General features: G+C 45.3%; 1 protein-coding gene across 2 annotated transcripts in view; it reads right to left on the bottom strand.

Moving 5' to 3' along the window:
- Positions 1 to 225, bottom strand: part of Zbtb8a (zinc finger and BTB domain containing 8A) — a 54422-nt gene extending 54197 nt beyond the window's left edge. For both annotated transcript variants that reach the window (XM_023701067.1, XM_023701069.1), the window contains exon 1: positions 41 to 225. The gene's annotated coding sequence lies outside the window, so the exon portion shown is untranslated. The remainder of the gene's footprint in view (positions 1 to 40) is intronic.
- Positions 226 to 8501: the final 8276 nt, after the last annotated feature.

Genomic DNA, 8501 nt, shown 5'->3' with positions numbered 1-8501 from the left:
GCCCGCGCTCCGTCCGCCCGCGCCCTGCGCAGCCGCTTACCGCGGGCCCTGGCGCACCGGCGGCCGCGCGAGGGCCGGGGACGCTTCCCGGTGCTCTCCCGCAGCCAGACGCGCTCCCGCAGCCGCTCCTGTGCGCCCTAAAACCAGTAGCCCCAACGTGAGAGAAACAAAAGGTATTTGCTGACGTGGGCGTTGGACAGAAACGCCCGAGGGCTGGGGACACAATTAAAGGGGCAACGCACAGATTTCAGGCACCAACCAGCGGCTTCGCCCACTCCCCCTGCCCTTGCCCACACCCCGCTGCACCCTCCGGAGGCGCGGCGCGCCCGGATTCCCTCGCGCAGGGCTGCGGAGCATTATTTTAGTCCAGAGATGCAGTCTTAAAATGTACTTTACGTTGGGGAAGGCGCCTCCGGAGGGCAGAAGGGCTGGATTTCTAGGATGTGGGGAATTCGATTTAGGGAAGAGGGAGGGGCCTAGGCGTGCCCACAATTACTGTGTAAGTACGTGTGACATTATTGTATTTAAGTTGAGCAACGTCAAATAGAAGACGCTTCCAGGGGATTTTCCCCTTGATTGAAGCAGTTATTTTAGTCTGGGATAACCCTGAATAAACCACTTCAGTCACAGGCATTTCATTCGCAGAGGAGAACCCAGACAGGCTAAGATAAATGAGCATAACTTTTAGTATGAAATTAGTAAAGGCAGTTTTTTTTTTTTCTTTTTTTTTTTTTGCGGAACCGGGGATTGAACTCATACTCTTGCGCTTGCTAGGGAAGGGCTTATTCCACTGAGCCATCTCCTCAGCCCCAATAAAGGCAGATTTTGTGTCTTCAAATAAAAAAAACTCATTGTATATCAAGCATCTCGTCTGAGATACTGTGTCTCTGATAGAATACAAACGTCAGATTATACACTTGCTAAAGTAGTACATCACTGAGTTCTTGTTGTATACGAATGTCATAAGCTAGTTTCTTTATGTTGGAATCAGGTACTGAAAAGTATAGTATTTTAATAAAACTGGAAAAAAGACATTTTCAAAACACTTCATCTTAGCCAAAAGTCCGAGAAGCGATTCATTTTCAAAACATACATTTAATTTTTTAATGATTCTTTTCTCTTTTAATGATTTTTCTGCGTGGGGGCACCAGGATCCTGTGTCTTAATTTATCTCGTTAGATAAACTTTGTTATTTTGGTTTCATCAATAATTAGCGATGCACTTTGAGGATCATATTCTGTGAGGATAGAAACTAGGCAGGCACAAACCGGGCACCGTGCCCCTCACCTGTAACCCAGCACTGGGGAGGTTGAGGCAGGAGGATCCTTGCAAGTTGGAGGCCAGCCTGGGTTACAAAGTGAGCTCAAGGCAAGCCTGAACTGCATAGTGAGGCCCTGTCACACAAAGACAAAAAAAGAAACTCGGCATAAATCTCTAAAGTCACTTCTTTATTATTCCAGAGGGGTTTCAGGTACCTATTTTGAATAGGTAAGTGGAAAATATTTGAAAAGGCATCAGACCAGGACAAGCCAGGAGTGGTGACAAATGCTTCTAATCTCAGTTCTCTGAGCAGCTGAGGCAGGAGGATGGCAAATTCAAGCCCAGCAGGGGCAATGTATTCAGACCCTGTCTTAAAATTTAAAAAAAAAAAAAAAATTATAAAAGGTTGGGGATGTAGCTCAGTGCAAAGGCCTTTGGTTCAGTCCCAAATTTCAAACAATCTGCTGAATGTCAGAGCAGAAGTTTTGTCTTGTTTTTGAAAGAAGGGTCTTGCTAGTTGGTCCAGGCTAGCCTTCAGTTCCTGGGCTCAAGTAACCTTGTGTCAGCCTCACAAGTAGCAGAGACTCCATGCCAGGACAAAACATTTCATTTTAGGGTTAGCAGTTTAAAACATGAGTGAAAGTTCATCAAATATTTTCCTCAAAAGAGCTCATCAAGTTGGTGAGAAACTGTTTGGTGCAACAAACATGCCTTGGGAAGCACAAGATCCCCAGTTTAATCTCTGGTTCCAGAAAAAAAGAAGAAAAAATTATAAATGAGAGTTTTCCCTGTCATCTTCATTCTGGTAGCTTCAGAAGTTCTATGCTTCTCAAAGTTGGAACTTCATTGTTACATATTATTCTCTTAAACTCTGTCCTATTGGTTCAAATTCTTTTTGTCTTTTGTTTGATTTTTGAGTCAGGGGTCTCACTGTGTAGTTCAGGCTGACCTTGACCTCACTATGTAGCTGGCCTATTACTCCTGCCTCAGACTCCCAAGTGCTGGGATAACAGTCCTGTGCCATCACACCTGGCCTTAGTTCAGATTCTGGTTGGGTTTTTTTGTACCAGGGATTGAACTGAGCACTGTGCACTTGCCAGGCAGGCGCTTATGCTGCTGAGCTATCTCCTTGGCCCTCAGTTCAAAATCCCCCCCCCCCCAAACCAGGGATTGAACTCAAGCCCTTGCCCTTTCTAAGGAAGCACTTATTCTGCTGAGCCATTTCCCCAGCCCCCTCAGTTCAAATTCTTAAGGGAGAAAATCCACTCCATTTTTAATAGCAACTTATTCAGACCTACTATGGATAGAATGTTTGCTGTAAGCATTTGGAGTGTGATGGTCCGCAAAATAATCACCTAGGGGCTGGCCAGATAACTCAGCAGACTAAAGCGCCTGCTTAGGCGGATGCAGGGACTGCAGGTTCAATCCCTGGCATCACACAAGCCATGTGGGGTGTGCAGAGATGGTGACTGAGACTGGGCGTGGTGGTACGTACCTGTAATCCCAGGACTTGGGAGGCTGAAAATGGGAGAATCACTACAAGTTTGATCTACATAGTGAGACCCAGATCCTGTAGACCCTGCACTAAATACATTAAAAAAAAAAAAAAATCCACCAGGCCCCTGTCTTCCACAGGACTCTAGTTGGGGAAACAGGTCAAATAAATGTATAATCCAAAAATGGGATAAACCTGAAGGAGGGGAGATGGCTCAGTGGAATAAGTGCTTCCCTGGCAAGTGCAAGGACCTGAGTTCAATCTCCAGTTCTGGAAAAAAAAAATTCATTAAGCCTGAAGGAAAGGTACACAGTACTATGTGAAGGTAGATAAAGGGTGAAAGTGGCTTATAACAGGGGAAGATTAAGAAGGGCTTCCTGGGGCTGGTGAGATGGCTCAGTGGTCTAAAGCACCTAAGCTAAGCTAAGCAAAGCACAGGGACAGCAGTTCAATCCCCCAGCACCACATGCCAGCCAGCCTTGCCCCCCATGGTGGGCTGAGCTGGACACACACACACACACACACACACACACACACACATAAATAAAAAAATAAAAAAAAAAAAAAAAAAAAAGGGGCTTCCTATCAGACTTTTTTTTAATGAGACAGGGTCTCACTGTGTAGTTCAGGCTGGCCTTGAACAAATGTAGCCCAGGTTAGTCTGGAACTCAAACAACACTTATCCTGCCTTAGCCTCCCAAGTGGTGGGATTAGAAGCATGTCTCACTGTTTGTGATTTAATGCGCTTACTTGATTAGAAATCTGGAATGGGAATTAATAGGCAAAGATGTGAACAGTAGAGAGTATTCTAGCTAGAAGGAGCAAAAGGTATCAAGGGGCTTGGTTAGAAGGAGCGTAGCAGAAAAGTGTGATGAGGCTGTAATATGGAGTGAGGGGACGCAAGCAGAGAACAGACCATCTTGGTTTTGTGAGCTATGTTGAGAACCACTAGTGTGTTTTTAACTGGGTGGGGTATGTGTGACAGGATGAGGTAGACATTTTGAGAAGATGATGGTGTGGAGGATAAATTAGAAGGAGGGCAGGGTAGATTACAGTGGTCTTGCTAAATGATGAGGGAATCTTAAAAGTCTGGGTGTGGTGGCCAACATCTGTAATCCCAGCACTCTGAGACTAAAGCAGGAAGGAGTTCTAGGCCAGGCTGCTGCTCCTCACTGTGAGCCCACGGAGACTGGGTGGAGGGGGCGGGTTGAACTAGAGTGGAAGAAGCAGAGCTGGGGAAAAGTGGGTAGGAGAAGTGGAGGGAGAAATACTTGGATAATAGCTTGACTATCAGGGATGAAGGAGAAGAAAGAGCCAAAGCCTTTGGCTTGTGGAACTGGATGGATCATGTGCTATTCACTGAGAGAAAAAAAGAGACTGGAAGAAGAAGATATTCTTTTATTTCTTTTGTCTTTATATCCCATTGTTTTCTCTCTCTCTCTCTCTCTCTCTCTCTCTCTCTCTCTCACACACACACACACACACACACACACACACACGTATCCAAGGTCTGATCAGGCCCTACCATGGAGTAGGAGGGCAGTAAAGATAATAAATCCAGCTTGGACATGCTAAGAATGTAATGCCTTTGGGATACAGACCGGACGTCTTCCTTGTTTCTGTATACATGTCATCTGAAAGTCATTTGTGTTGGAGAATTCCTTACTTTATGAATAGTTGGGAGTAAAATAGACTGCCTGCTGCTATGGAATGTAAAAATGCTAGTGATTTATTTTCCCAGAATCCCTTTAGCTAGGATAATGGCCATGGTCATTACTCTGACAATTAGATGCATTGAGGTGTTTTGGTTTTTGGTACCAGAGATTGAACTCAGGACTTTGTGCTTGCCAGGCAGGTTCTTAGGCCCCTGAACTATCTTCCCAGCCCTGTTTTGTTTTGTTTTGTTTTGAGACAGGGTCTCACAGTGAAGTGCAGGCTGGCTTCACATTCACAGCAGCCTCCTATTTTAGCCTCCACAGTGCTGGGATTACATCCATGTGCCACCACATCTGGCAGCATGAACTGACTTTAAAGAGGAAGCTATGAGACTGGGCGTGATGACACGCACCTGTAATCCCATCTTCTTGGGAGGCTGTAAACAGGCAGATCACTATGAGTCCAATCTAGTAGTGAGACCCTGAACACCCTGTATACCCTTCCCTAAAATACAAATAAATAAATAAATAAGTAAATAAATAAATAGCAAAAGGGCCGGGGAGATAGCTCAGTAGAATAAGCGCTTGTCGGCAAGCGCAAGGTCCTGAGTTCAATCCCCAGTACCACCAAAGAGAAAAAGAGGAAGCTATGACACCAACAGACAGGAACCTCAGAGAATCTTTTCTGGTAGCAGTGGCAGTTGTATCAAGATAATACCTCCAGGAGCTACATAGCCAGTGCTTCGAGGGGCAGCACCCACTGTCTAGCTCTGGTGCTTCGGTATTAGCATACCATTTTAGTTTTTTTGGGGGGTAGGTACTGTGAATCCACTTTAGGACATTATGCCTGCCAGGCAGGCATTGCACCTCTGAGCTATGTCCCCAGCCTGTACCGTGTCACTTTGTTGAGAACAGTGTTAGTATAGGATTTCACTGCACAGCTCAGACTCCCGCCTAGCATACAGTACCAGGGATTAAACCCCAGTCCTTACGCTTGCCAGGCAGGCACTCAGGCTGCTGAGCTATCTCCCCAGCACCCTCCCCCCCATTGCATCTTTTTTTTTTTTTTGGCAGAACCGGGGGTTGAACTCAGGCCTTTGTGCTTGCCAGGCAAGCGCTTATTCTACTGAGCCATCTCCCTGGCCCCAACTGCATCCTTTAGTGACTGATGAGGGAAAGATGAAGTTACAAATGGGACTAAAATGTTACTAGAGAGGAAAGAAGACCCCTGGAATAATGTACTGCAAAAGCTAGAGAAGAGTAACTAAAGAAGGAAGAGGTGAGCCTTAATGTTAAATACTGCTAGGATGACAAATGTAAGTGGTGTCTATTTCATTTAACAACTTCAAGCTGGGCATGGTGACCTACACCTGTAATCCCAGCACTAGGGAGGCTGAGGCAGGACGATTGTTGCAAGTTGGAGACTAGCCTGGGCTACAAAGTAAACTCAAGGCCAGCCTGAACTGCATAGGGACACCCTGTCTCAGAAAGACAGAGGAACGTAACTTCAACATCACTGACTTTAGAGAACTTTTTTTTTTTTTTTTTTTTTTTAAGTTTGAAGGTAGGGTAGTCTGAGGATATAGAGGAGAAAAAAAATCAGTGTATTCTATACTTTGCCTTAAGTGTGCATGTGTGTTGGGGGGTGGGGTTTACCACACACTCAGCAACCAATCTAGCTGGGTGTCCTCTAGTCCATCCAGTTCTAGGGGTTGATGCTCAGTCCAAGGACTACCCCCATCACTGGATACCAAGCCTTGTGTTTTATTTTTGCTTCAGACCTTCTGGCCCTATATGAGGCGTCCCACAAGCTCCTCCTTATATTTGATCAGTTGGCTAGCAGAGCTCATTGGACTCAGGGAGCCGTTTACTTAAATTCATTAATTCATTAATTCATTATAAGGGATGTTAGGAAGGATGCCAATGAGCAGCACATGAAGAGGTGGCCAGGAATAGCGGGGAGGAGCACAGAGCTTCCATATCCTCTGTACCACCATTTGTATTCAGCTGACTGGAACTTTGTCTATTGGGTCCTTTCGTTTTATAATTTGTCTTGGGGGATACTAAGGATTGAACCCAGAACCTCTTCACTGAGCTACCTCCCCCACCCCTTTAGTCACTTATTTTTATAAAGAAAGACTCTTACTTAGTCACAGTGTTGCCTGTGCTGGGCTCCACCTTGTGATCCTCTTGCCTCAGCCTCCCCCAAGTGCAGGAATTGTAGGCGAAGCCCACCACGCCAAACCCTGTGGGGTTTTATGGGGGCTTTGTTAAATAAGCATGACTGATTAAGTCACAGACCAATAGAAAGAACCTTCAGTCCTGCTCCTCTTCCTGTAGGTTAGGATGTGGGGCTAAAAATCCATCCTGCCACCTCCCAGCTGTCTTCCTGGAGCTACCTGGAAGCCGCCAGCCATTAGTGACCACATCATGATACTGAAATATATTTGCTACTTTGAAGATTCCAAGGATAAATCTAGAATAGAGGAAGAAGTGGGGATAAAAAATAAAGATGATGAGCCAGTCTGGCAGCACATGTCTATAGTCCCAGCACTCTGTGAGCTAAGGCAAAAGGATCGCAAGTACGAGGCCGGCCTCAGATACATAGTGAGACCGTATCTCAAAAGGCAGAGAAAAGGAGAGATGGGATGAGATAATGATGAGAATGGACAATGCTATTGAGAGATTTGGTTGTAAAGGGGATATTCCAATTGTTCTTACTGTGTAATAAATCAATTTAGTAGTGTAAAATAAGAGTCACTTTCATTAGGCCTGTGGCAATACTTATGATCCCAGTACTCTCAGAGGCAGAGGCAGGAAGATCACAAGTTTGAGGCCAGTCTGGGCAACTTAGCAACTGAGTGAGACCCTATTTCAAAACATTTTTTTTAAAATAAAAAGTGCTGGTGAGCACAGTGGTACACGCCTATAATCCCAGCATGTGGGAGGCTGAAAACAGGAGGATCACTATGAGTTGGATCTGTGTAGCAAGACCCCGTACTAAAAGAAAAAAAAAAAGTGCTGGAAACACTTGCCTAGCATGTGAGAGGCCCTGAGTTCAAGTCCCAACACCATCAAAATAAAATAAAATAAAATAAATGTAGGCTAGGGATATAGCTCAGTGTAAAGGACTCTGTAACACACAAGACACACACACACACACACACACACACATCAAACAAAACCACAAAAATTAAAATGGTACTTCAAAGTACTGTTCAGTTAGACAATAGGTTTTCTATTTTAGGGCTATGATTTATGGTTACTCTCAACCAAACAATAGGTTTTCTAAGAAGCTTTAGGGCCCTGTTCTTCTGCAAGGGGCCCAAGTAGAGAAGGGCTTATCTTGAAGACTTTGTGAGCAACCTCTGGCCCCCATAGTGGGGACTGAACCCAGGGTCTTCCCACAAGCTACATCCCCAGCCCAGCTCTTTTTATTCTGAGACAGAATCTCTAAATCATTAGGTGCTCAGGCTGGGCTCAAGCATGCCATCCTCTTGCCTCAGCCTCCTGGGGTGGGGGTTACAGCTTTCTGTAATGCAGTGAACCCCAAGGAAATGCACAAATAGACACACAGTGTATCTAAGAGCATTTGGGGGAACACTGCCAGCTTGGACTGAATGGGTCACAAGCAGTACTGAATGGAAAGATGTCTTCTGATTCCCAGAATTCTACTGGTTGCATGTAATGTGTGAAAACTACACAACTGCAAATGTGAGCTGCCTTTTATACAAAAGATTGACTCACGAGGGCCAGCTAGATAGCTCAGTGGACTAAAGCGCCTGTTTAGGCAGGTGCAGGGACCAGGGTTCCACACCCAGTGTGCTGTGCCGGCCCCACCCCCATGGCACACTGAAACAGTGACTGAGATTGGGCGTGGTAGCACACCCCTGTAATCCCAGCACTTGTGAGGCTGAAAACAGGAGTATCACTATGAGTCTGATCTATGTAGTGATAGTGAGACCCTGTAGACCCTATACTAAATACATTAAAAAGGGTGGGGAGATAGCTCAGTAGAATAAGTGCTTGCCTGGTGAGCACAGGGTCCTGAGTTCAATCTTCAGTACTGCAAAAGTAAATAAATAAATAAA

Source organism: Octodon degus, unplaced genomic scaffold (assembly GCF_000260255.1).
Source record: "Octodon degus isolate 3935 unplaced genomic scaffold, OctDeg1.0 scaffold00130, whole genome shotgun sequence".
NCBI classification, from domain to species: domain Eukaryota; kingdom Metazoa; phylum Chordata; class Mammalia; order Rodentia; family Octodontidae; genus Octodon; species Octodon degus.
The sequence above is the reverse complement of the archived record's forward strand: the minus strand, read 5'-3'. Positions and strand labels throughout refer to the sequence as shown.